The sequence below is a fragment of the Nerophis lumbriciformis genome, linkage group LG28 (assembly GCF_033978685.3).
Source record: "Nerophis lumbriciformis linkage group LG28, RoL_Nlum_v2.1, whole genome shotgun sequence".
NCBI lineage: Eukaryota > Metazoa > Chordata > Actinopteri > Syngnathiformes > Syngnathidae > Nerophis > Nerophis lumbriciformis.
The window spans coordinates 4303124-4328237 of NC_084575.2; the positions used below are offsets into that span (position 1 = coordinate 4303124).

General features: G+C 39.5%; 2 protein-coding genes and 6 non-coding genes across 8 annotated transcripts in view; 1 reads left to right on the plus strand and 7 right to left on the minus strand.

The window, feature by feature from the left end:
- The window catches only part of LOC140680121 (uncharacterized), a 1112395-nt gene that overhangs the window by 964565 nt on the left and 122716 nt on the right, over nt 1–25114 (minus strand). The gene's annotated exons all lie outside the window — the stretch shown is intronic.
- Nucleotides 1–25114, plus strand: part of LOC140680134 (uncharacterized) — a 129924-nt gene that overhangs the window by 39020 nt on the left and 65790 nt on the right. The window lies entirely within an intron of this gene.
- Nucleotides 227–297, minus strand: trnag-gcc (transfer RNA glycine (anticodon GCC)). The gene has a single exon. It is a non-coding gene; the product is annotated as a tRNA-Gly (tRNA).
- trnan-guu (transfer RNA asparagine (anticodon GUU)) lies at nt 1124–1197 on the minus strand. Its single transcript has one exon. It is a non-coding gene; the product is annotated as a tRNA-Asn (tRNA).
- On the minus strand, nt 1420–1490 carry trnag-gcc (transfer RNA glycine (anticodon GCC)). Its single transcript has one exon. It is a non-coding gene; the product is annotated as a tRNA-Gly (tRNA).
- On the minus strand, nt 3795–3868 carry trnan-guu (transfer RNA asparagine (anticodon GUU)). Its single transcript has one exon. It is a non-coding gene; the product is annotated as a tRNA-Asn (tRNA).
- trnag-gcc (transfer RNA glycine (anticodon GCC)) lies at nt 4091–4161 on the minus strand. Its single transcript has one exon. It is a non-coding gene; the product is annotated as a tRNA-Gly (tRNA).
- On the minus strand, nt 4988–5061 carry trnan-guu (transfer RNA asparagine (anticodon GUU)). The gene has a single exon. It is a non-coding gene; the product is annotated as a tRNA-Asn (tRNA).

Consider the following 25114-nt stretch of genomic DNA (forward strand, 5'->3'; position numbering starts at 1 on the left):
CAAGATTTCGTCCCTGGGTGGGCTTGAACCACCATCCTCTCAGTTAACAGCCGAACGCGCTGACCGATTGTCATTGTCATTGGATGGGCGTAACTAGAAGTATACTGATTCAGCCTTCGGTGAGTCCAATATGCCTTTTGGGTGGAATGCCTGCGTCTTGCGGTTGTCACAAACATTGTTTTTGTCCCTTATGAATATTAGTTAAAATGTAATAAAAGCAACAGAATGCATTGGCCGGGAATCGGACCCGGGTCTCCCGCATGGCAGGCGAGAATTCTACCACTGAACCACCAATGCCTGTGGAGTAAAAGAGATTTATGAACTCGGTTAAGAGGAAGAACGTTTGAAATGCGGGCTGCGACGGACCAAACATGCTACACTGAATTAATAATAGCCAAAATGAGGCGATAGCATTGATTATCAGTAATTTACATTAGTTTAAACAAGAATGGCTTGAAAGTTATGTTGCAAACGTGGCACATGTTTTAACTAGAAACTTTTTTGCAAATTTAGAGAAGGACATGGGCTGTACAAGAAAACCCTCAAACCCCCGTGCTCGAGTCAAGATTTCGTCCCTGGGTGGGCTTGAACCACCATCCTCTCAGTTAACAGCCGAACGTGCTGACCGATTGTCATTGTCTTTGGATGGGGGTAACTAGAAGTATACTGATTCAGCCTTCGGTGAGTCCAATATGCCCTTTGGGTGGAATGCCTGCGTCTTGCGGTTGTCACAAACATTGCTTTTGTCCCTTATGAATATTAGTTAAAATGTAATAAAAGCAACAGAATGCATTGGCCGGGAATCGGACCCGGGTCTCCCGCGTGAATTCTACCATTGAACCACCAATGCCTGTGGAGTAAAAGAGATTTATGAACTCGGTTAAGAGGAAGAACGTTTGGAATGCGGGCTGCGACGGACCAAACATGCGACACTGAATTAATGATAGCCAATATGAGGCGATAGCATTGATTATCAGTAATTTACATTAGTTTAAACAAGAATGGCTTGAAAGTTATGTTGCAAACGTGGCACACGTTTTAACTAGAAACTTTTTTGCAAATTTAGAGAAGGACATGGGCTGTACAAGAAAACCCTCAAACACCTGTGGTCGAGTCAAGATTTCGTCCCTGGGTGGGCTTGAACCACCATCCTCTCAGTTAACAGCCGAACGCGCTGACCGATTGCGCCACAGAGACTTACTGGTTTACTTGATTAATTACTCCCCAAAAAATTATAAAATCTCATGTTACGATGTCCCGATGTCATTATCTTTGGATTAGCGTAACTAGAAGTACACTGCTTCAGACTTCGGCGAGTCCAATATGCCTTTTGGGTGGAATGCCTGCGTCTTGCGGTTGTCACAAACATTGCTTTTGTCCCTTATGAATATTAGTTAAAATGTAATAAAAGCAACAGAATGCATTGGCCGGGAATCGGACCCGGGTCTCCCGCGTGGCAGGCGAGAATTCTACCACTGAACCACCAATGCCTGTGGAGTAAAAGAGGTTTCTGAACTCGGTTAAGAGGAAGAACGTTTGAAATGCGGGCTGCGACAGACAAAACATGCTACAAAGTAGAACACATTCTACGTGCACAAGGGATTTAACAACATCCACAAAAGGCAAGAAATGCAATGCAGCTAATAACAGCAATAAGACTAGCGAGCACCATGTTTTCCATTGGCCGTCTTTTTACTTTCCTTCTTACCTTTTGTACAGCCCTTACCTTTGGGCAGGTACCGAGGGCGACTGTGTTGACCAGTTTGACGCGTGTAAATGATAGAATGTCCAGTACTGTAGAACTGTGTTTGGATATGACAATCCGTTTATTACAAACTATCTAAATTAAACCAAATGTAAGTTATATAACAAAGTATGCTAACCTTGAATGGCACATTATACCAGCATTGTCACCACATGACACAACACGATATGATATGACACGACACCACACCACACGGTCGAAAACTGTTTGTCCTCCAATCGCCCTGCCCATGCTCACACCTGAACTCAATTTAAGGAGGCTGCCATGGTAACCCCACCATAGCAACAGTCCCCTCCCTGTCGACACTTCCTGGTTCTTAACAGGAAGTGGGCGGAGCAATCTGCCAAAAAAGGAAATACAACATGCTGAACCCAACAATCAATTAGAGAAAATAAAATAAAAGCATTATAAACAAATAGGGAAATTTGGCTCCAACACCTTTATAAATAAGCAAGGAAATAAATGATAGCAAGGTCCTGTGTTTCATCATAAAGTAGTTTGCAACATACCTGACCACCTCATGTACAGCCGAGCACACACGACACCAAATTTAGAGGGTTCTCATATAGGCAGACCTCAGGCTTCAACATCATGAATGCTGGGTTCCATGAAAATGTCACGCACAAAGCTGTGAAATTTCTCATTCATTCAAGTCACTGTATTCTCAGGGCTTTCAATGGATTGCAACTGTACTGTTTAGATTGACTTATAAGATGTTTAACCTCTCTTTTAGCAGGAATCATAGGTGTAATTCCCAAAGAGTTAGAGAAGACAGCTGCAGTCTGAATGAGTGTTGGCCTTGCTTTCAAATTAAGAACCAGTCAAATAGACAACTGAAACCTAAATCATAGCAGAGGATGGTTTCGATCCATCGACCTCTGGGTTATGGGCCCAGCACGCTTCCGCTGCGCCACTCTGCTGTCTTAATCTCCAGGATGCTTACTCTGGTGAATATCCAGACAAACTACTTGTAACAAAGTGATTTGGAACCCATCTGAAGTAGTGTTTCTTTCTGAGTCCTGGTTCAATCCACATTTAAAATGGCATTTTTTGGAAGAAAACATTGCAGTAAACATCAAACTCTGTGGATCCATTGGGATTTTATTCAAAACGAATAGAATTTGGCTTGCATTCATGTGGTTTGAAAACAAACTGAGAAAGTGTTACAGAAAAAACTTCAAGACACTGACGGGATTTGAGCCCAACATCTCCTATTTAACAAACAGGCACCTTGACTGACGGCTACAGTGCCTGGAACAGCATGGGATTTCAACACGATGTCTATAACCCTACACTGAATTAATGATAGCCAATTTGAGGCGATAGCATTGATTATCAGTAATTTACATTAGTTTAAACAAGCATGGCTTGAAAGTTATGTTGCAAACGTTTTTACTAGAAACTTTTTTGCAAATTTAGAGAAGGACATGGACTGTACAAGAAAACCCTCAAACACTCGTGCTCGCGTCAAGATTTCGTCCCTGGGTGGGCTTGAACCACCATCCTCTCAGTTAACAGCCGAACGTGCTGACCGATTGTCATTGTCTTTGGATGGGCGTAACTAGAAGTATACTGATTCAGCCTTCGGTGAGTCCAATATGCCCTTTGGGTGGAATGCCTGCGTCTTGCGGTTTTCACAAACATTGCTTTTGTCCCTTATGAATATTAGTTAAAATGTAATAAAAGCAACAGAATGCATTGGCCGGGAATCGGACCCGGGTCTCCCGCGTGAATTCTACCATTGAACCACCAATGCCTGTGGAGTAAAAGAGATTTATGAACTCGGTTAAGAGGAAGAACGTTTGAAATGCGGGCTGCGACGGACCAAACATGCGACACTGAATTAATGATAGCCAATATGAGGCGATAGCATTGATTATCAGTAATTTACATTAGTTTGAACAAGAATAGCTTGAAAGTTATGTTGCAAACGTGGCACACGTTTTAACTAGAAACTTTTTTGCAAATTTAGAGAAGGACATGGGCTGTACAAGAAAACCCTCAAACACCTGTGGTCGAGTCAAGATTTCGTCCCTGGGTGGGCTTGAACCACCATCCTCTCAGTTAACAGCCGAACGCGCTGACCGATTGCGCCACAGAGACTTACTGGTTTACTTGATTAATTACTCCCCAAAAAATTATAAAATCTCATGTTACGATGTCCCGATGTCATTGTCTTTGGATTAGCGTAACTAGAAGTACACTGCTTCAGACTTCGGCGAGTCCAATATGCCTTTTGGGTGGAATGCCTGCGTCTTGCGGTTGTCACAAACATTGCTTTTGTCCCTTATGAATATTAGTTAAAATGTAATAAAAGCAACAGAATGCATTGGCCGGGAATCGGACCCGGGTCTCCCGCGTGGCAGGCGAGAATTCTACCACTGAACCACCAATGCCTGTGGAGTAAAAGAGATTTATGAACTCGGTTAAGAGGAAGAACGTTTGAAATGCGGGCTGCGACGGACCAAACATGCTACACTGAATTAATAATAGCCAAAATGAGGCGATAGCATTGATTATCAGTAATTTAAATTAGTTTAAACAAGAATGGCTTGAAAGTTATGTTGCAAACGTGGCACACGTTTTAACTAGAAACTTTTTTGCAAATTTAGAGAAGGACATGGGCTGTACAAGAAAACCCTCAAACCCCCGTGCTCGAGTCAAGGTTTCGTCCCTGGGTGGGCTTGAACCACCATCCTCTCAGTTAACAGCCGAACGCGCTGACCGATTGTCATTGTCTTTGGATGGGGGTAACTAGAAGTACACTGATTCAGCCTTCGGTGAGTCCAATATGCCCTTTGGGTGGAATGCCTGCGTCTTGCGGTTGTCACAAACATTGCTTTTGTCCCTTATGAATATTAGTTAAAATGTAATAAAAGCAACAGAATGCATTGGCCGGGAATCGGACCCGGGTCTCCCGCGTGAATTCTACCATTGAACCACCAATGCCTGTGGAGTAAAAGAGATTTATGAACTCGGTTAAGAGGAAGAACGTTTGAAATGCGGGCTGCGACGGACCAAACATGCGACACTGAATTAATGATAGCCAATATGAGGCGATAGCATTGATTATCAGTAATTTACATTAGTTTAAACAAGAATGGCTTGAAAGTTATGTTGCAAACGTGGCACACGTTTTAACTAGAAACTTTTTTGCAAATTTAGAGAAGGACATGGGCTGTACAAGAAAACCCTCAAACACCTGTGGTCGAGTCAAGATTTCGTCCCTGGGTGGGCTTGAACCACCATCCTCTCAGTTAACAGCCGAACGCGCTGACCGATTGCGCCACAGAGACTTACTGGTTTACATGATTAATTACTCCCCAAAAAATTATAAAATCTCATGTTACGATGTCCCGATGTCATTGTCTTTGGATTAGCGTAATTAGAAGTACACTGCTTCAGACTTCGGCGAGTCCAATATGCCTTTTGGGTGGAATGCCTGCGTCTTGCGGTTGTCACAAACATTGCTTTTGTCCCTTATGAATATTAGTTAAAATGTAATAAAAGCAACAGAATGCATTGGCCGGGAATCGGACCCGGGTCTCCCGCGTGGCATGCGAGAATTCTACCACTGAACCACCAATGCCTGTGGAGTTAAAGAGGTTTCTGAACTCGGTTAAGAGGAAGAACGTTTGAAATGCGGGCTGCGACAGACAAAACATGCTACAAAGTAGAACACATTCTACGTGCACAAGGGATTTAACAACATCCACAAAAGGCAAGAAATGCAATGCAGCTAATAACAGCAATAAGACTAGCGAGCACCATGTTTTCCATTGGCCGTCTTTTTACTTTCCTTCTTACCTTTTGTACAGCCCTTACCTTTGGGCTGGTACCGAGGGCGACTGTGTTGACCAGTTTGACGCGTGTAAATGATAGAATGTCCAGTACTGTAGAACTGTGTTTGGATATGACAATCCGTTTATTACAAGCTATCTAAATTAAACCAAATGTAAGTTATATAACAAAGTATGCTAACCTTGAATGGCACATTATACCAGCATTGTCACCACATGACACAACACGATATGATATGACACGACACGACACCACACGGTCGAAAACTGTTTGTCCTCCAATCGCCCTGCCCATGCTCACACCTGAACTCAATTTAAGGAGGCTGCCATGGTAACCCCACCATAGCAACAGTCCCCTCCCTGTCGACACTTCCTGGTTCTTAACAGGAAGTGGGCGGAGCAATCTGCCAAAAAAGGAAATACAACATGCTGAACCCAACAATCAATTAGAGAAAATAAAATAAAAGCATTATAAACAAATAGGGAAATTTGGCTCCAACACCTTTATAAATAAGCAAGGAAATAAATGATAGCAAGGTCCTGTGTTTCATCATAAAGTAGTTTGCAACATAGCTGACCACCTCATGTACAGCCGAGCACACACGACACCAAATTTAGAGGGTTCTCATATAGGCAGACCTCAGGCTTCAACATCATGAATGCTGGGTTCCATGAAAATGTCACGCACAAACCTGTGAAATTTCTCATTCATTCAAGTCACTGTATTCTCAGGGCTTTCAATGGATTGCAACTGTACTGTTTAGATTGACTGATAAGATGTTTAACCTCTCTTTTAGCAGGAATCATAGGTGTAATTCCCAAAGAGTTAGAGAAGACAGCTGCAGTCTGAATGAGTGTTGGCCTTGCTTTCAAATTAAGAACCAGTCAAATAGACAACTGAAACCTAAATCATAGCAGAGGATGGTTTCGATCCATCGACCTCTGGGTTATGGGCCCAGCACGCTTCCGCTGCGCCACTCTGCTGTCTTAAACTCCAGGATGCTTACTCTGGTGAATATCCAGACAAACTACTTGTAACAAAGTGATTCGGAACCCATCTGAAGTAGTGTTTCTTTCTGAGTCCTGGTTCAATCCACATTTAAAATGGCATTTTTTGGAAGAAAACATTGCAGTAAACATCAAACTCTGTGGATCCATTGGGATTTTATTCAAAACGAATAGAATTTGGCTTGCATTCATGTGGTTTGAAAACAAACTGAGAAAGTGTTACAGAAAAATCATCAAGACACTGACGGGATTTGAGCCCAACATCTCCTATTTAACAAACAGGCACCTTGACTGACAGCTACAGTGCCTGGAACAGCATGGGATTTCAACACGATGTCTATAACCCTACACTGAATTAATGATAGCCAATTTGAGGCGATAGCATTGATTATCAGTAATTTACATTAGTTTAAACAAGCATGGCTTGAAAGTTATGTTGCAAACATTTTAACTAGAAACTTTTTTGCAAATTTAAGAGAGAGAGAGAGAGAGAGAGAGAGAGACAGAGAGAGAGAGAGAGAGAGAGAGAGAGAGAGAGATCAGAAGGCATAAGAAAAAGTATCTACATTTGTTTATTTACATTTGATGATTAACAATGAAAGAGTTAAAGACTTGCTTCAACAACACTACTTTGCAACAAAGAAATGCTATAAACAAAAAGCTGCTACATGCGTCTTGTCATTTTATCTGCAGTGTTTACAATTAAAACTGACTTCTTTTCAACATCATAAATGTATCACTTTCGTTAAAAAGCTCCATTTGGGCTTGATTTAAAAGCCGGATAAAAGTTGTAAAAATGGCAAAAAAAACAAACAAGCAAAGCGAATTGAAATATGACAGTTTTCTTGAAAATGTTTTGATTGGATAGTTTTCTTCTTCATGGTTGAGCCACACAAGTGCTGGTGCGGCCTACGCCACCTTGTGGTTGTCTTGCCCAACTGTTGAAGAAAAACATGTAAATACTACAACTAACATTTGATGCAATAAATCAAAGTCCCTTTATTTTGCATACTGAGAGACAATATCAATAATTGTATGATGGAAACTCCTCATGAACGCTACTTCCGCTTCCTAGTCTAGCAACACAACGCCATCAAGTGCTTGATTGGCGTCAACATTGAAGTAACAACAATACTATAGTTTAACACTTAAGTATTTCAAACAATAAATCAAACCAAAATTCACTTTCTTTAATCTACTAATATGAGTTGTAATGATCAGTTTATTCTCCAGAGGAGTCAATGTGTCAAGCATAATAACATCACATCCTGTATGCCATATCAAAATAAAGGCAACACCACAGTAAGAGACAAAATAAAGACTTGATGACGCGACTACCGCTAAATGCAAACTGCTATTGGTCAGAATTTGAGGCGCGGGAAACAGTGGTGGTCTCTCTTCCGCTGTAAATAAAGATGGAAGGAAGGAGTTTGCTTATTTATCACAGTGGTGTATTGTGAAAGTGGGCTCCTTACTACGGAATCATGTCTTTCTCAGTACCGGAGACAACCAAGTGTATGTCTTTAACTCCCAGGACAGAAATCTGAAGGCCACTATTAGATGATACACACACCATTTGGCATTTGTTTCCGCATGTAGCGACAAACTGCTTCTCTCCGCCTCTTCCCTTTTCAAGGTTGGGAAAAGACTTTTCTTGCTTCATTTGTTTTGTGGTGGTAGAAGATGATGCCCTCTCAGTCTCTGCAGCTCATTGACAAGTCAGGTGGGAAGGCTTTTTGTCCAAAACAGTCCAAGATCCTTTACATGCTTCTTTTGTCCCAACTGAAGCACGCCCAAATAGCCAGGACCAGGTCAAAGATTTTTTTTAAAAAGGGCCTTTTCTTTTCTCTCCCCCCCCCCCCCATTCCCGTGGCGGCGTTTAACGGTAAGGGGGAGAAACTTTTTTTGTTTTGTTTCTTTTTTACCTCAGAAAAACACGAAAAAAGATTGTTATCATTACCGATTTTAACATGGAAGAAAAGCTGGACTCAAGTCGTGCACGAAAACTTTTCTTTTTTTTTGGGCGAGTGAAGGTTTGTACAAATATTAAAAAAGAAGAGAAAAGAATGGCGAAGGACAGTCGTAAGGGGGGACCCCGGACCAAAGGACCGTCGCGGGGGGGCCAACTTTTCTCACATTTGTTTTTTTTTCCAAACTCCTTCCATCAACCCCAACCCGGGATTGAACGGGCCGAAGGATACTTCCTGGTTTCGACGAGAGGAAGCAAGTCGGCTGCAAAGAAAATGCAAATTAAAGCTTTTACATTGAAAATCCCGTCGCCGAAATGTTTTTGCGGAAAAATATAAAGGAAAGAAGAAAGCGTCCTTTTGCAATGAAGTTTAGGATGAAATAGGCTGGCATCATCATTACCACTTGTGGTCCCCTCCAAGGTTTCTTCCATTCCAAATATCCACCGCGCCCAGCAAAAGCCTTCCATCTTTTCAGGACCAAAGCCTTGAAAACAACTCACATCTCTTTTTGTCATCTTACACACGTGACTTACACACAACATGTGTTAAGAATTCTCCATGTTTATCTATGTTTTCAGATACTTTATTTTGAAGCATTTCTTGACAGTGTCACTTCCGCTTCCTTCCTGTAGGGGTCACTTCCGCTTCCCTTTTGACGTGTGTTAATGTGTGCTGACTTGTTTCTCTGCTACGTTTAATCGGTGCTCTAGTCTTTGACGATGTGAGTATGTTGATTATTATATAAGACTAATTTAGTTTATTAATAGACATCACTGTGTTTGTGTAACATCTAGTGGTGTTTTATGAGTATTATTGGTGCTGTGTTGTCAGAATGCTACGAGCTAACATCTCCCTGTTAAGGATAGCATTGTTGCTGCTAATGTGGCTAGCTCACATGCCATTGTAGAAATGCAATATATTATGTCTCTAGTATTTTACTTTGAGCATATAATTATATTGTTGTTTAGTTAAATGACATAAATGTTGATGGGTGTTTGCTTCTGATTTACAGATACTAACTAACTAAAGAAATGAACCTAAACCAATATGCACCATTAAAGTTGGAAGAGTCCAAATGATGACTGTGTGTTCTCTGACCGGAACCCCAACGTGGTCAATATCCGAAAAAAACAGTCGCAGAGTTTAATACTCAACAACATGCATCACGTGACTTACACACAACATGTATCACGTGACTTACACACAACATGTATCACGTGACTTACACACAACATGTATCACGTGACTTACACACATTATGTATCACGTGACTTACACACAACATGTATCACGTGACTTACACACAACATGTATCACGTGACTTACACACAACATGTATCACGTGACTTACACACAACATGTATCAGGTGACTTACACACAATATTAGTATTTCCAACTAGGACTTTCCCTCATGTGTGTTGTGGCAAAATGTGAATGGCTGACAAAAATGTGTTTCCTTGGCGGAGGTCACTGAACCTCCATTTGTGTCTTGGTGTGTCCACAGTGGATTAGTAGGTGTGAGACAAACACTTTATCTTCCTGGTTGTTGTATCGCTACGTGTTTGACATTATTTAAGACTTTATGGTGCCTGGAAAAGGACAGTTTGCCTCTTCTGTGGTATTGATGAGATTTAAAGGAGTGTTGTTAGTCCCATGGTGATGTGATAAAACCTCTTTCTTGTTTGGAAGATACACACAATTGTAACTGTTATTTCTTCCTGCACATAATAAATATGTACAACGTGTTTGGATGTATTCATTTATGTAACATTGTCATTAAATGTAATAGTGCCTGACAAAAAGTGATTCCACGTAATATTTTGATATTTACACATCGCATATTTGACTAGAATACCCTTATGAGCATTACATATATCAACATCAACTACCTACTGTACTGTTTACTTGTTGAAATACCCTTTTTGGAGAAAATATATACCCATATAGTTTATACGTCTATATATAATATAATATATATATATATAATATACATATGTATAAGCATGTATATATATATATATTTTTTTTTTATATACATATATGTTATATGTATTATATATTACTGTAACTTGTTCTTAAAATTAGTAGTTATTTTGTATGTCAAATTGAGTGTTTGTGTGTATATATGTATACTGTATATATGTATGTGTGTGTGTGTATATATATATATATATATATATATATATATAAAAATGACACAAATATAACACATGTTTCATTATTTATTTATTTATTTATTTTTCCTCTCAGCACCAGCATGGAGCTGTGTAGCATTTGTCTGTGACAGAATGACATCACACTAAGACATTCAGTGACAGTTTTCCAGTGTTTATCAGTCATTTTTATTTACTTATTTAGAATTTTGGTACAGTAGAAACCTTTTAAACAAAGTGTTTGCTTGTGAAATTTTTCTCAAAGTCGTAGGTATATTCTTGCTATCGTTCATATTTTCAGAATGTATAATATTGTTTTTTAGAGAAATGTTTTGACATTTTGTTATTATTGTTAATATTGTCTGGAATCTATTTTTGGCAGCAGCAACGTGGCCATTTGGGTAGTTTTTAGCTCTAAAAAGGGTATTTCAACAAGTAAACAGTACAGTAGGTGTTGATATATGTAATGCTCATAAGGGTATTCTAGTAGAATATGCAGAGATGAGATGTGTCAATATCAAAATATTACTTGAAATCAATTTTTGGCAGCAGCAAAGTGGTTGTTTTGGCATATTTTAACTTTGTAAAGGGTATTTCTACAAGTAAACAGTAAAATAGGTACTTGATTTATATACAGTATATGTAATGCTCATAAGGGTATTCTAGTAGAGTATGCAGAGATGAGATGTGTCAACATTGGCGTTGTTAGGCCTATTTTAGGGGGGCTCAAGCCCCCCTAAATATTCTTAAGCCCCCCTAAATCATTTGGTGTTATATATTTTTATTTTACAAATACATGCTGACATATTCATTATGAAGTGGCCCGAATATGAGTTTAAATAAATAATCATATAACCTGTCATTATTCACTCAGTTTCCCCTCACTTCATAGCGTAAGGTAGCGAGCCCCTTTAGTGCGTCGGTATCCAATCCATTCCACTTCTTCATATAGAAAATGCCCACATCACTCAAAATCCAGTCCGCATTTTCTCTGCGACCTTGCTTGCGGTCCTGCAGGTGTACGAAGCACATTAGCACACAGCACTGCAGATTGCAGAACAAGAACGTGAACGGATGCAAAATGGACATAAGAAAGGTTTTCAAGAAAGTAAGTATTCATCACTGCTTGTAGTAAAATGTATTAGCTCCACTTTACACCTGGTCTGTGTTTGACAAAAAGTTACTTTCCCGCTCTAAATACACCATCTTTGTAGTCATTTTTCTCCTGCGTGGACTTCCGTCCTCCTTTACAATGAGTGAAGCTGCACCAAACCTTGTGTCTGCAATTGTAAATCATTTACTTTTTAACTTTTGTGTTTCTTGTAGAATCTATATCAAGTAATATACATTAGCCTATTGTTCAAATAATGGAAAAAGCATCATTAAATATATTTGTTGTATTGTATTGTTACATTAATAGCTGCACGGTGGAAGAGGGGTTAGTGCGTCTGCCTCACAATACGAAGATCCTGAGCAGTCCTGGGTTCAATCCCGGGCTCGGGATCTTTCTGTGTGGAGTTTGCATGTTCTCCCCGTGACTACGTGGGTTCCCTCCGGGTACTCCGGCTTCCTCCCACCTCCAAAGACATGCACCTGGGGATAGGCCCCTCCCACCTCCAAAGACATGCACCTGGGGATAGGCTCCTCCCACCTCCAAAGACATGCACCTGGGGATAGGCTCCTCCCACCTCCAAAGACATGCACCTGGGGATAGGCCCCTCCCACTTCCAAAGACATGCACCTGGGGATAGGTTGATTGGCAACACTAAATGGTCCCTAGTGTGTGAATGTGAGTGTGAATGTTGTCTGTCTATCTGTGTTGGCCCTGCGATGAGGTGGCGACTTGTCCAGGGTGTACCCCGCCTTCCGCTCGATTGTAGCTGAGCTAGGCTCCAGCACCCCCCCGCGACCCCGAAGGGAATAAGCGGGGGGGATGGATGGATGGGTGTTAATCATTTCATAGGATTTTCAAAGGGAGGAAAAACCAAGACATTTAATAAAAAATGTAAAATGAATAAATACATAAAAAGAAAAAGAAAAAAAATGGTTAAAAGCCATCGTCCCGGGGAGCATTTCATTTCGTCCCGTGCATTTTTTTACCGTCCCCGGGACGACGGGACTACGTTAATCTCAAACCCTGGAAGTTACATTTTATTGTTTACATTATTTGTTCCAGCATTGCACTTTGAAGATGGTCCCTCAGCTCTTTGACAGCTTTGGCTCTTTTTCACATCAGCAGTCTTTCTTATTTACAGTATATATAAACCTTTCTCATTTCTATTCAGACTTCCATATATATTTCATTTCCTTAACGGCTTGCCATAATATATATATATATATATATATATATATATATATATATATATATATATATATATATATATATATATGTATATATATATATATATATATATATATATATATATATATATATATATATATATATATATATATATATATATGTATATATATATATATATATATATATATATATATATATATATATATATATATATATATTATATGTAAGCCAAATATATGACTTTAATTCAAGTAATTAAGTAATATTTCCAGGGCTTGAATTTACAACCCTTTTAGTCACATATGTTCCCAAAATGTAATCTGTGCAACTTCAAAATATTTGGGAACAAACAATTATTGTATTGTGAGCAAAAGTGGTGGCATTAGCCTCTATGTTGTGAAGTAATAACATCGAGGCTAATGCCATGACTTTCATTGTGTTTCAGTGTATCTTAAAGGATCATGCAAGTCATTGTTTCTTGTTGATGCTGTCAACAAAATGTCATTGTTGTTGTTGTACTGAACACACATTGAAAATAAACCCACTGAAATAATAATAATAACAATGAATCATTTCTAAGTCTTTGTTAGCCGTTTGTGAAGATTTGTACTCGTGCGCTACGTTCGCTCGCATCCTGTGCATCTCCTGGGGGCTAAGCCCCCCCTGTCCTTAAAAGCTAGTGACGCCCCTGTGTGTCAATATCAAAATATTATTTGAAATACATTTTTGGCAGCAACAAAGTGTCCATGTGGGTAGATATTTGCTCTAAAAAGGGTATTTCAACAAGTAAACAGTACAGTAGGGGGTTAGGGTAACCCTAAACCTAACCCAGCAGGACCCTGAGGTCTTCAGACCAGCTCCTCCTGGCTGTCCCAAAAACTAGGCTAAAAACCAGAGGAGATGGATCCTTCTCAGTTTTGACATGTTCCAAATAAATACATTGAAAGTCAACATTAATAATAACATTTTAAAGTAATTTTTGGTTGTATGCCAACTTTGCGGAGCAGCTCTTCACAGCATCACCTCGCTAGTTAGCTTAACGTTAGCATCTTCCATGTTACATCATAACGATGTTGAATAAATGTGTTTGTGTGCCTTACAGACGGACTTGTTATTGGCTAGCATATATACACATCATTTGTGCTACATCTTTTTACTTTATTAGTACATTAACCTCCAGTCTTCACACAGTGAGCGTAGAAATGAGTTTAACATTGGGGGGACATCAATTTATATCCCAAAATAATGTTAGGACAAATAAATGATTACACAGTATCAGTATCAGTCTATGTTAAGCATTTTATGTAGCATTCCCATTTTACACTTTTTAGTCAACTCTTGTGAAATATCCACTGTCATGTTACTCTTTATAGTTTATTAATTAGTCAATTAATAAAATATTTACTGAGTCCTGCTGCTAGTTCACTTTTATTGTGGTGTCATTTTTCTAGCTGTTAAGAGAAGTATTTGATCTTAAATATATAAATAATCCTCCATATTGGCAGCCATAGTGATTCATTTATTCAGCAGAGCAATAAAACTTGGATCTGACAAAAAAAGTAAACACAAATGTTGTCTTCCTCGCTGATAAAACATGACAGCAACATGCATCTGCTAGCTCATGATCGCCCCCACTTCTCAGTGTGGCGAGTTGGAGTACTACAAGAGGCACTCTAATACAGTGCTTACATCTGTATTATTAGTCTTATTATCAAGGAATAATGAGGTCACACTTATATTAAAACATTAATGCTAATGTTTCGTCCAGTATTGGGCCGGTGATGATGATGATGATGATGATGATGATGATGATGAAGATATATATGTGCAAGTGAACAATTGGATCCACAAGGGACAACAACCCTTTCCACAGACTACACACACACATCAGAAACATAAATGTTAGAAGCCTACAACAATATATGTGAAGAAGACTTTAGGATTAAAAGTGAAGATGTGAGGTGAAATAAGTACAAATGCAGCAATAAAAACAAGCAACTCCACTCACGATGGCTCTAAAGTTCAGTGATGTGTTGCTAACTTCAGCATTTTTCTTCTTTGTTGATGTTTTGCAGTAGTTAACATCCATGATGTAACAATGCTGCTAATCTACCAGAGTCCACATTTTGTTAACCATTTTATTCATTCATACTTTTAATTGGATAATAACATCAATAAAATGCAATGGAAAAAATGTGTGGAAAAACAACAATGAAAAAAATAAGATGTCCTCTCTTCAAAGATGAGAAAATAGAATAAAATAGTAGCTACATATATAATATTCGGTAAATGCACACAACTTAAAGGGGAACATTATCAGCAGACCTATGTAAGCGTCAATATACAGGTAAAAGCCAGTAAATTAGAATATTTTGAAAAACTTGATTTATTTCAGTAATTGCATTCAAAAGGTGTAACTTGTACATTATATTTATTCATTGCACACAGACTGATGCATTCAAATGTTTATTTCATTTAATTTTGATGATTTGAAGTGGCAACAAATGAAAATCCAAAATTCCGTGTGTCACAAAATTAGAATATTACTTAAGGCTAATACAAAAAAGGGATTTTTAGAAATGTTGGCCAACTGAAAAGTATGAAAATGAAAAATATGAGCATGTACAATACTCAATACTTGGTTGGAGCTCCTTTTGCCTCAATTACTGCGTTAATGCGGCGTGGCATGGAGTCGATGAGTTTCTGGCACTGCTCAGGTGTTATGAGAGCCCAGGTTGCTCTGATAGTGGCCTTCAACTCTTCTGCGTTTTTGGGTCTGGCATTCTGCATCTTCCTTTTCACAATACCCCACAGATTTTCTATGGGGCTAAGGTCAGGGGAGTTGGCGGGCCAATTTAGAACAGAAATACAATGGTCCGTAAACCAGGCACGGTAGATTTTGCGCTGTGTGCAGGCGCCAAGTCCTGTTGGAACTTGAAATCTCCATCTCCATAGAGCAGGTCAGCAGCAGGAAGCATGAAGTGCTCTAAAACTTGCTGGTAGACGGCTGCGTTGACCCTGGATCTCAGGAAACAGAGTGGACCGACACCAGCAGATGACATGGCACCCCAAACCATCACTGATGGTGGAAACTTTACACTAGACTTCAGGCAACGTGGATCCTGTGCCTCTCCTGTCTTCCTCCAGACTCTGGGACCTCGATTTCCAAAGGAAATGCAAAATTTGCATGGTTGGGTGATGGTTTGGGGTGCCATGTCATCTGCTGGTGTCGGTCCACTCTGTTTCCTGAGATCCAGGGTCAACGCAGCCGTCTACCAGCAAGTTTTAGAGCACTTCATGCTTCCTGCTGCTGACCTGCTCTATGGAGATGGAGATTTCAAGTTCCAACAGGACTTGGCGCCTGCACACAGCGCAAAATCTACCCGTGCCTGGTTTACGGACCATGGTATTTCTGTTCTAAATTGGCCCGCCAACTCCCCTGACCTTAGCCCCATAGAAAATCTGTGGGGTATTGTGAAAAGGAAGATGCAGAATGCCAGACCCAAAAACGCAGAAGAGTTGAAGGCCACTATCAGAGCAACCTGGGCTCTCATAACACCTGAGCAGTGCCAGAAACTCATCGACTCCATGCCACGCCGCATTAACGCAGTAATTGAGGCAAAAGGAGCTCCAACCAAGTATTGAGTATTGTACATGCTCATATTTTTCATTTTCATACTTTTCAGTTGGCCAACATTTCTACAAATCCCTTTTTTGTATTAGCCTTAAGTAATATTCTAATTTTGTGACACACGGAATTTTGGATTTTCATTTGTTGCCACTTCAAATCATCAAAATGAAATGAAATAAACATTTGAATGCATCAGTCTGTGTGCAATGAATAAATATAATGTACAAGTTACACCTTTTGAATGCAATTACTGAAATAAATCAAGTTTTTCAAAATATTCTAATTTACTGGCTTTTACCTGTATACCTTGATGTTGCAGAAAAAAGACCATATATTTTTGTAACCGATTTCCGAACTCTAAATGGGTAAATTTTGGCGAATTAAACGCCTTTCTATTATTCGCTCTCGGAGCGATGACGTCACAACGTGACGTCACATCGGGAAGCAATCTGCCATTTTCTCAAACACAGTACAAACACCGAGTCAAATCAGCTCTGTTATTTTCCGTTTTTTCGACTGTTTTCCGTACCTTGGAGACATCATGCCTCGTCGGTGTGTTGTCGGAGGGTGTAACAACACGAACAGGGACGGATTCAAGTTGCACCAGTGGCCCAAAGATGCCAAAGTGGCAAGAAATTGGATGTTTGTTCCGCACACTTTACCGACGAAAGCTATGCTACGACAGAGATGGCAAGAATGTGTGGATATCCTGCGACACTCAAAGCAGATGCATTTCCAACCATAAAGTCAAAGAAATCTGCCGCCAGACCCCCAGGAAAAGAGAGTGAATGAGGGTATGTCTACAGAATATATTAATTGATGAAAACTGGGCTGTCTGCACTCTCAAAGTGCATGTTGTTGCGAAATGTATTTCATATGCTGTAAACCTAGTTCATAGTTGTTAGTTTCCTTTAATGCCAAACAAACACATACCAATCGTTGGTTAGTGTCAAGACTTGGTCTTGGTAGTTTACTTTTCCAGGATGCAACGGAAAGTTGGCACGGGCGAGACGGGAATGAAGGTACATTTTTTTATTATTATCAAAAAAAAAGGAATAAATGAAAGCGCGCACAGTGGCGGAGAACAAACTATGAAAAACAAAAAAGACTATAAACATGGAACCAAAACTTACTGTGACAAGGGACATGAAGCAGGATCATAGAGGAATGGACAGAGCATAAATGTGGTGCGAGGTCATCAGGACGAACAACAGAAAATGAATTAACTTAAATACTATGGACATGATTAACAACAGGTGCGTGACTCAAAACAGGTGCGTGACATGACAGGTGAAACTAATGGGTAACTATGGTGACCAGACAAGGGAGTGAAAAGACAGAAACAAAACAAAACATGACTTAAAACAAAACTTGGTTACACAGACATGACAGTTAGAAGGCGATCGCTGAATTCGTCCTCGCTTTCTCCCGTGTCGCTGGCTGTCGTGTCGTTTTCCTCGGTTTCGCTTGCATACGGTTCAAACCGATATGGCTCAATAGCTTCAGTTTCTTCTTCAACTTCATTTTCGCTACCTGCCTCCACACTACAACCATCCGTTTCAATACATGCGTAATCTGTTGAATCGCTTAAGCCGCTGAAATCCGAGTCTGAATCCGAGCTAATGTCGCTATAGCTTGCTGTTCTATCCGCCATGTTTGTTTGTGTTGGCATCACTATGTGACGTCACAGGAAAATGGACGGGTGTATATAACGATGGTTAAAATCAGGCACTTTGAAGCTTTTTTTAGGGATATTGCGTGATTTGTAAATGTTTGAAAACAACTTCTAAAAATAAAATAAGCCACTGGGAACTGATTTTTAATGGTTTTAACCCTTCTGAAATTGTGATAATGTTCCCCTTTAAACATGCTATGTTTTTAAACTACATTTAGCACAATCACTGTTTAAGTGTTTTTAAATCCCTGCAGCTTCCATGACTGTTACACACTTGTGTTTACTGACCTGATTCTTAAACCTGAACATCTTATCACACACAGAGCAACTAAACGGTTTCTCTCCAGTGTGTGTTCTCATGTGTGTGGTCATGTGTTGTTTTCTGGAGAAACTCTTCATACAAACAGAGCAAGTAAAAGGTTTCTCACCAGTGTATGTTCTCATGTGTCTGGTCATGCGTTGCTTTGTGGAGAAACTTGTCTTACAAACAGAGCAAGTAAAAGGTTTCTCACCTGTGTGTGTTCTCATGTGCAATATAAATTCATTCTTAGTGTTGAATCTTTTAGCACAAGCTGAACAAGCAAAAGGTTTCTCTCCAGTGTGTGTTCTCATGTGTGTGGTCATGCGTTGTTTTCTGGAGAAACTCTTCTTACAAACAGAGCAAGTAAAAGGTTTCTCTCCAGTATGTATTCTCATGTGTGTGGTCATGTCTTTCTTAGTGTTTAATCTTTTAGCACAAACAGAGCAAGTAAAATGTTTCTCTCCAGTGTGTGTTCTCATGTGTGTGGTCATGTTAGGTTTTGTGGAGAAACTCTTCTTACAAACAGAGCAAGTAAAAGGTTTCTCTCCAGTATGTATTCTCATGTGTACTGTAAAATGACTCTTCTGTCTAAATGATTTCCCACATTCAGAGCAGTCAAAGTGTTTGTTGTTAGTGTGATGTCTCGTATCACCTTTAGAGTCATTTTTACTCTCCAAAGGTTTTTGGATGTGGTCACTGTGATCAAAAGAGTGTGACATCATGTGGTCCATGTCTGACAGTGGAGCAAAGATGCTGTCTGGTTCTGACTTGATATCTTCACAATGCTCTCCATCAGCTTCTGTGATGTGTTGACTTACAAGCTCCGCCCCTCTGTTCTCCTCACTTTGACTGTGATGAAGCTGTAAGGACTGAGCTTCATCTTCATCATGAAGCTGCTCCTCTTTAATGTGGGAGGGGGCCTGTAGCTCCTTCTGTCCCACACTGGTGTGCCACTCCTCTTCATGACTCCCCGCTGACACCCGCTGGACGTCTGCAGAACAAATGAGGTGTTACTGTATTGAAGTTTGCAGTATTCAAACTATTGACATGTGAGCTAGGCCAAATAGACAGTGATGGGCAAGCTACCTGGACAATGTAGTAAGCTAAGCTACAAGTTACTCTCAATTAAATGGAGCTAAGCTATCCTCAGAGAATTGTAGCACGCTACACTACAAGCTACACTGCAAAAGTAGCTTGCCACATCAAATATATATATATATATATATATATATATATATATATATATATATATATATATATATATATATATACCATACCATACCATACCATACCATATACATATATATATATATATATATATATATATATATATATATATATATATATATATATATATATATATGTATATATATATATATATATATATATATGTATATATATATATATATATATATATGTATATATATACATATATATATATATATATATATATATATATATACATATATATATATATACATATATATATATATATACATATATATATATGTATTAGAGATGCGCGGATAGGCAAATATTTCATCCGCAACCGCATCAGAAAGTCGTCAACCATCCGCCATCCACCCGATGTAACGTTTGATCAGAACTGCACCCGCCCGCCATCCGCCCGCACCCGCCCGAAGTTTTATTTACGGAGGCAATAATTGAGCATGGATTTCCAATCGCACTGGCTGATCACATGGGACAGTTAAATGTTTGTAATGCAACCTTTAAAAATCATTACGCGGTGATCGCGGTCCCAAAAATAAACTTTTCTTGCATGATAATGTCCAGAAAAATTCGCTTTATATTACTATAGAGTCCTTTTAACGAATGAGTTTGATGGTTTATCACAAATCTTAAATGAAAGAAGTCCTTTGTTCTCCTGCACCATGCGCGCGTGCGCTTTGGCCTTGCTTCCTGTTTGGTGCGCAATCCTGTCGGCTGTATTTCACAGCACGACATACTGTTAAAAGTGTTTATACTATTTATGCTTTCAAGTCCAAGTTGAAGAAATCTTGTTAAATGTTGACAGCATAACTACCAAAATACAGAAGTATGTCCTTAATATTTTTGCAGTGCTATTTCTGTTGAAAAGTTCAAATGATTACATTAGAGATGTGATGTGCCACTTTTCAAGTGTCTGATGGCTTCAATTAATTTTCATGAATTTTTCATATTTTGAATTCTTTTGAAAGGCTTACAAAAAAACTACATTTGAATTGTAATTCCATGCTATTGACAGGACTATTAATTTTAATGAAGTTAGCTTACCATGTTTACAGTATGATAATTGTGATAGAAATGTGAATTTTAGGCACAGAATATTTTTTACAATTGAACAAGGCAGTAGATTATACAAGCTTGGACAGAAAGTTAATAATGACACCAATTTTTTTTTTAATGGAATTGTTTAGTACTGTTTTACCATTTGTTTACTGTAAAAAGTGTTTATACTGTTTATACTTTCAATTAACAAATTGAAGTCTTGTGAAAGGTTGACAGGATAACTGGCATTAACTGTCAAAATAATTTCAAACTATTGAAGTTAGCTTACAGAATAAACATGTCAATCAACCCATATGATTTTTGCTGTAATATTTTTGTTTTGAAAAGTCACTGTGACTGATAGAAAAGTGATGGTTTTAGCAACATTTTAACCTGTCTGAATGCTAATAATCATTTTGCGTCGGGGGGCGAAGCCCTGAACCCTCCACCAGGACTTTGTCCTGGACCTACCGGGGCCTGCGGCCCTTGGACCCTGGCTACTAGGTTTTTCTGATTTCAAAAGTTGGCAGGTATGGTGAGGTTATAAAGCTTTTGCCTGTTAAAGAAAGGAGACTGATCCAATGCAGCACAGACTTTCGCGTGCCACGCTGTCACGGCCCAGACGCACACCAGCGCGCAATCATATGGGAGCCGCGCTGAGCGCACCTCCAAGCGCGTCTCGCGCCACTCAAACTGCTGCAGGCAGCTGCGTTCTATCTTCAATCAACACACAAGACACTGATGAGAGGGATGACTACTTAAACAACCGCCACCAGAGATGCTCCTCCTGCCTCCCGACCACACATCCGCCCCTGGACAAACCCTGCCTGCCTCGCCCTTGTCTGACAGCACCACTCCTCTCAACACGCACCTCCAACACTTGCGGTAAAACCCTCCAGTTAAATTCCACACATAGTCTGACACCCATTTCCTGTTTGGTTACATACACATCTAATATATATATATATATATATATATATATATATTGATATATATATATATTGATATATATAATATAATATAATATAATATATAGTATAATATCATATAATATATTGGATAATATATTGTATGAATTATACAAATATAAATATATATATATTATTATTATTATTATTATTATATATATATTTATATAGAGATATATATAATTCCCTTTTGAATAAAAACGCCCCAGGCTAAACGCTCTCCCTGTCTCAGTGCCGTCTCCTTCTACCCGGTATACACAAATTGTTACGGCTCAGGCTCCTGCCAACGCCGCTCATCCGTCTGTGCGCACCTCGGGACACGCCCACGGGTGCGCACATCCAGGGAAGCGCCGCGCGCGTCCCCGCCCTGCAGCAGCCACCAGCTGCAATCACTCGCTGGCAATCTTCACACCTGGAACTGATGAGGGCGAGCTGGTTAAAAGACCAGTGGACCCTAGGATCGGGGCGGGAACTTATTTTTCTCATGGTGTACCGTAAGGCTTATGATCTCTCTCTGTCTCTCTCTCTGCGTGTTTTCCCTCGTGTCTGACATCCTTGTTTGTTCTCCCGTGCCTCCGCAGTGTTTACCTTCCGTTTCCCTGGATTTTGACTGCCTCCTTCGTTTCCTTGACTCCTCGCGTGCCCCTGGACTTTGACGCCTCTCTCTCGCCCCGGATCACCTGCCTGCCCCATGGACTGCCTCGTTTGCTCTCTTCAACACTTGGTAACACACTTCAGCTAACTACACACATAGTCTTACACCACACACTCTTGTATTCTAGTTCACACTTCATTTCCTTAGTTCAGTAGTATTGTTTATTATTATTTATATGTGTATACATATATATATATATATATATATATATATATATATATTGACTATATATATAATAAATAATTGTATGTACTGCCCCCTGGTGTCTGAGCCGTCACCTCCCCTTTAGTCTAAACACAACACAAATTAATATATCTTGGCCACGCATTAGTGGCTAAGAGATATTAATGCGTGATAATATTATTTATCATTATTATAATATTATTGTCATTTCCATTAAGAAAGTGTTGACTATTGTTGCCAATGCCCTCAGATCAGGAGTGCGTTACTCACACTTTGTGTGCGCAGTTGCAGCAAGAAGAACGAGGCTTTTAAGAAGTTAAAACAATGTTTTAGAAAGACTAGGCCTATATTTTCGTTAGGTAAAAAAAAATTTCTGAATTTATTTCAATGAATATTAACTTGTTAACGTTATAATGCTCAAATAGGGACGAGGGCGGGGTGCACAGTGAAACTGAACAATTTTGCGACAAAGATTAACCTTTATTGATTGATCTGCAGCCATGACAAAATATCAGACAATCTCCATTGTCAACGACAGGCAGGAAAATAAAGATAAACACATAGCCTATGTTGTAGGCATAGGCTCATACGTTTTTAAGTTGAAATAAAAAAATAAATAAAAAATGTGCCTCATAAGCCTTAGGCTGTCAATCACGCGCACAAATTTAAATTATACAATAACATATGTATGTCATCTCTATTTAAACAAAAATAAATTAAATAAATAATAATAATAAATTACCTGCAACTTATTGGCCAAGGCAAATAGCTGAAGGGGGGAAATCAAACCCATCAGACTGCACTTTATCATCAATCTTGAATTATAATGAAAATAGACGGTCGCGACAAACAAAGCAGGCTAAATAGTCTTACATTGTCGCCAATCGGAGATGCGCTTCACTTGAAAGCGAGGCCAAATAAATATTCACACATAGTAGTATATCTCCAATAGAAAAAAACCACAATAAACAACGCAATTGCCTTAATTCCTTTGCATTGTAGTGCGCCCAAACAACACGTAACCATCAAAATTATTTAGCTGACCGAACTCAATATAGGTTAGCAGGGGCGCCGCTAGGGATTTTGGGCCCCATGAAAAGAATCTTTACAGGGCCCCCAACACAGTGTCATTATTTTTTCTGTATTATAATTTCATCATCATTAGGGGCCTCTCTGGGCCCCCCTCCATCATGGGCCCCTAGAATCCGTCTCCTTTACCCCCCCTTTTCGGCGCCCCTGTAGGTCAGACATGGGCTTATTTGGTATAGCCTAGGTCAGTGGTTCTCAAATGGGGGTACACGTACCCCTGGGGGTACTTGAAGGTATGCCAAGGGGTACGTGAGATATTTTTAAAATATTCTAAAAATAGCAACAATTCAAAAATCCTTTATAAATATATTTATTGAACAATACTTCAACAAAATATGAATGTAAGTTCATAAACTGAACATCAAATCAAGTAGGCTATTCCATTCATTACAATGCAACAATGCATTATTCAGTGTTGACAGCTAGATTTTTTGTGGACATGTTCCATAAATATTGATGTTAAAGATTTCTTTTTTTGTGAAGAAATGTTTAGAATTAAGTTTATGAATCCAGATGGATCTCTATTACAATCCCCAAAGAGGGCACTTTAAGTTGATGATTACTTCTATGTGTAGAAATCTTTATTTATAATTGAATCACTTGTTAATTTTTCAACATGTTTTTAGTTATTTTTTTCCAAGAGCTTTGGGTTATGACCGAAAGGACAAGATCACGGGTACAAGCGGCCGAAATGAGTTTCCTCCGCCGGGTGGCGGGTCTCTCCCTTAGAGATAGGGTGAGAAGCTCTGTCATCCGGGGGGAGCTCAAAGTAAAGCCGCTGCTCCTCCACATGGAGAGGAGCCAGATGAGGTGGTTCGGGCATCTGGTCAGGATGCCACCCGATCGCCTCCCTCGGGAGGTGTTTAGGGCACGTCCGACCGGTAGGAGGCCACGGGGAAGACCCAGGACACGTTGGGAAGACTATGTCTCCCGGCTGGCCTGGGAACGCCTCAGGATCCCCCGGGAAGAGCTGGACCAAGTGGCTGGGGAGAGGGAAGTCTGGGCTTCCCTGCTTAGGCTGCTGCCCCCGCGACCCGACCTCGGATAAGCGGAAGAAGATGGATGGATGGATGGATGGATGGATGGATGGATGGATAGTTCAAGAAAGACCACAACAAATGAGCAATATTTTGCACTGTTATACAATTTAATAAATCAGAAACTGATGACATATTGCTGTATTTTACTTCTTTATCTCTTTTTTTCAACCAAAAATGCTTTGCTCTGATTAGGGGGTACTTGAATTAAAGACATTTTCACAGGGGGTACATCACTGAAAAAAGGTTGAGAACCACTGGCCTAGGTAACGTAGACTAATTTGTTTAACATATCCAACCGTATGTAA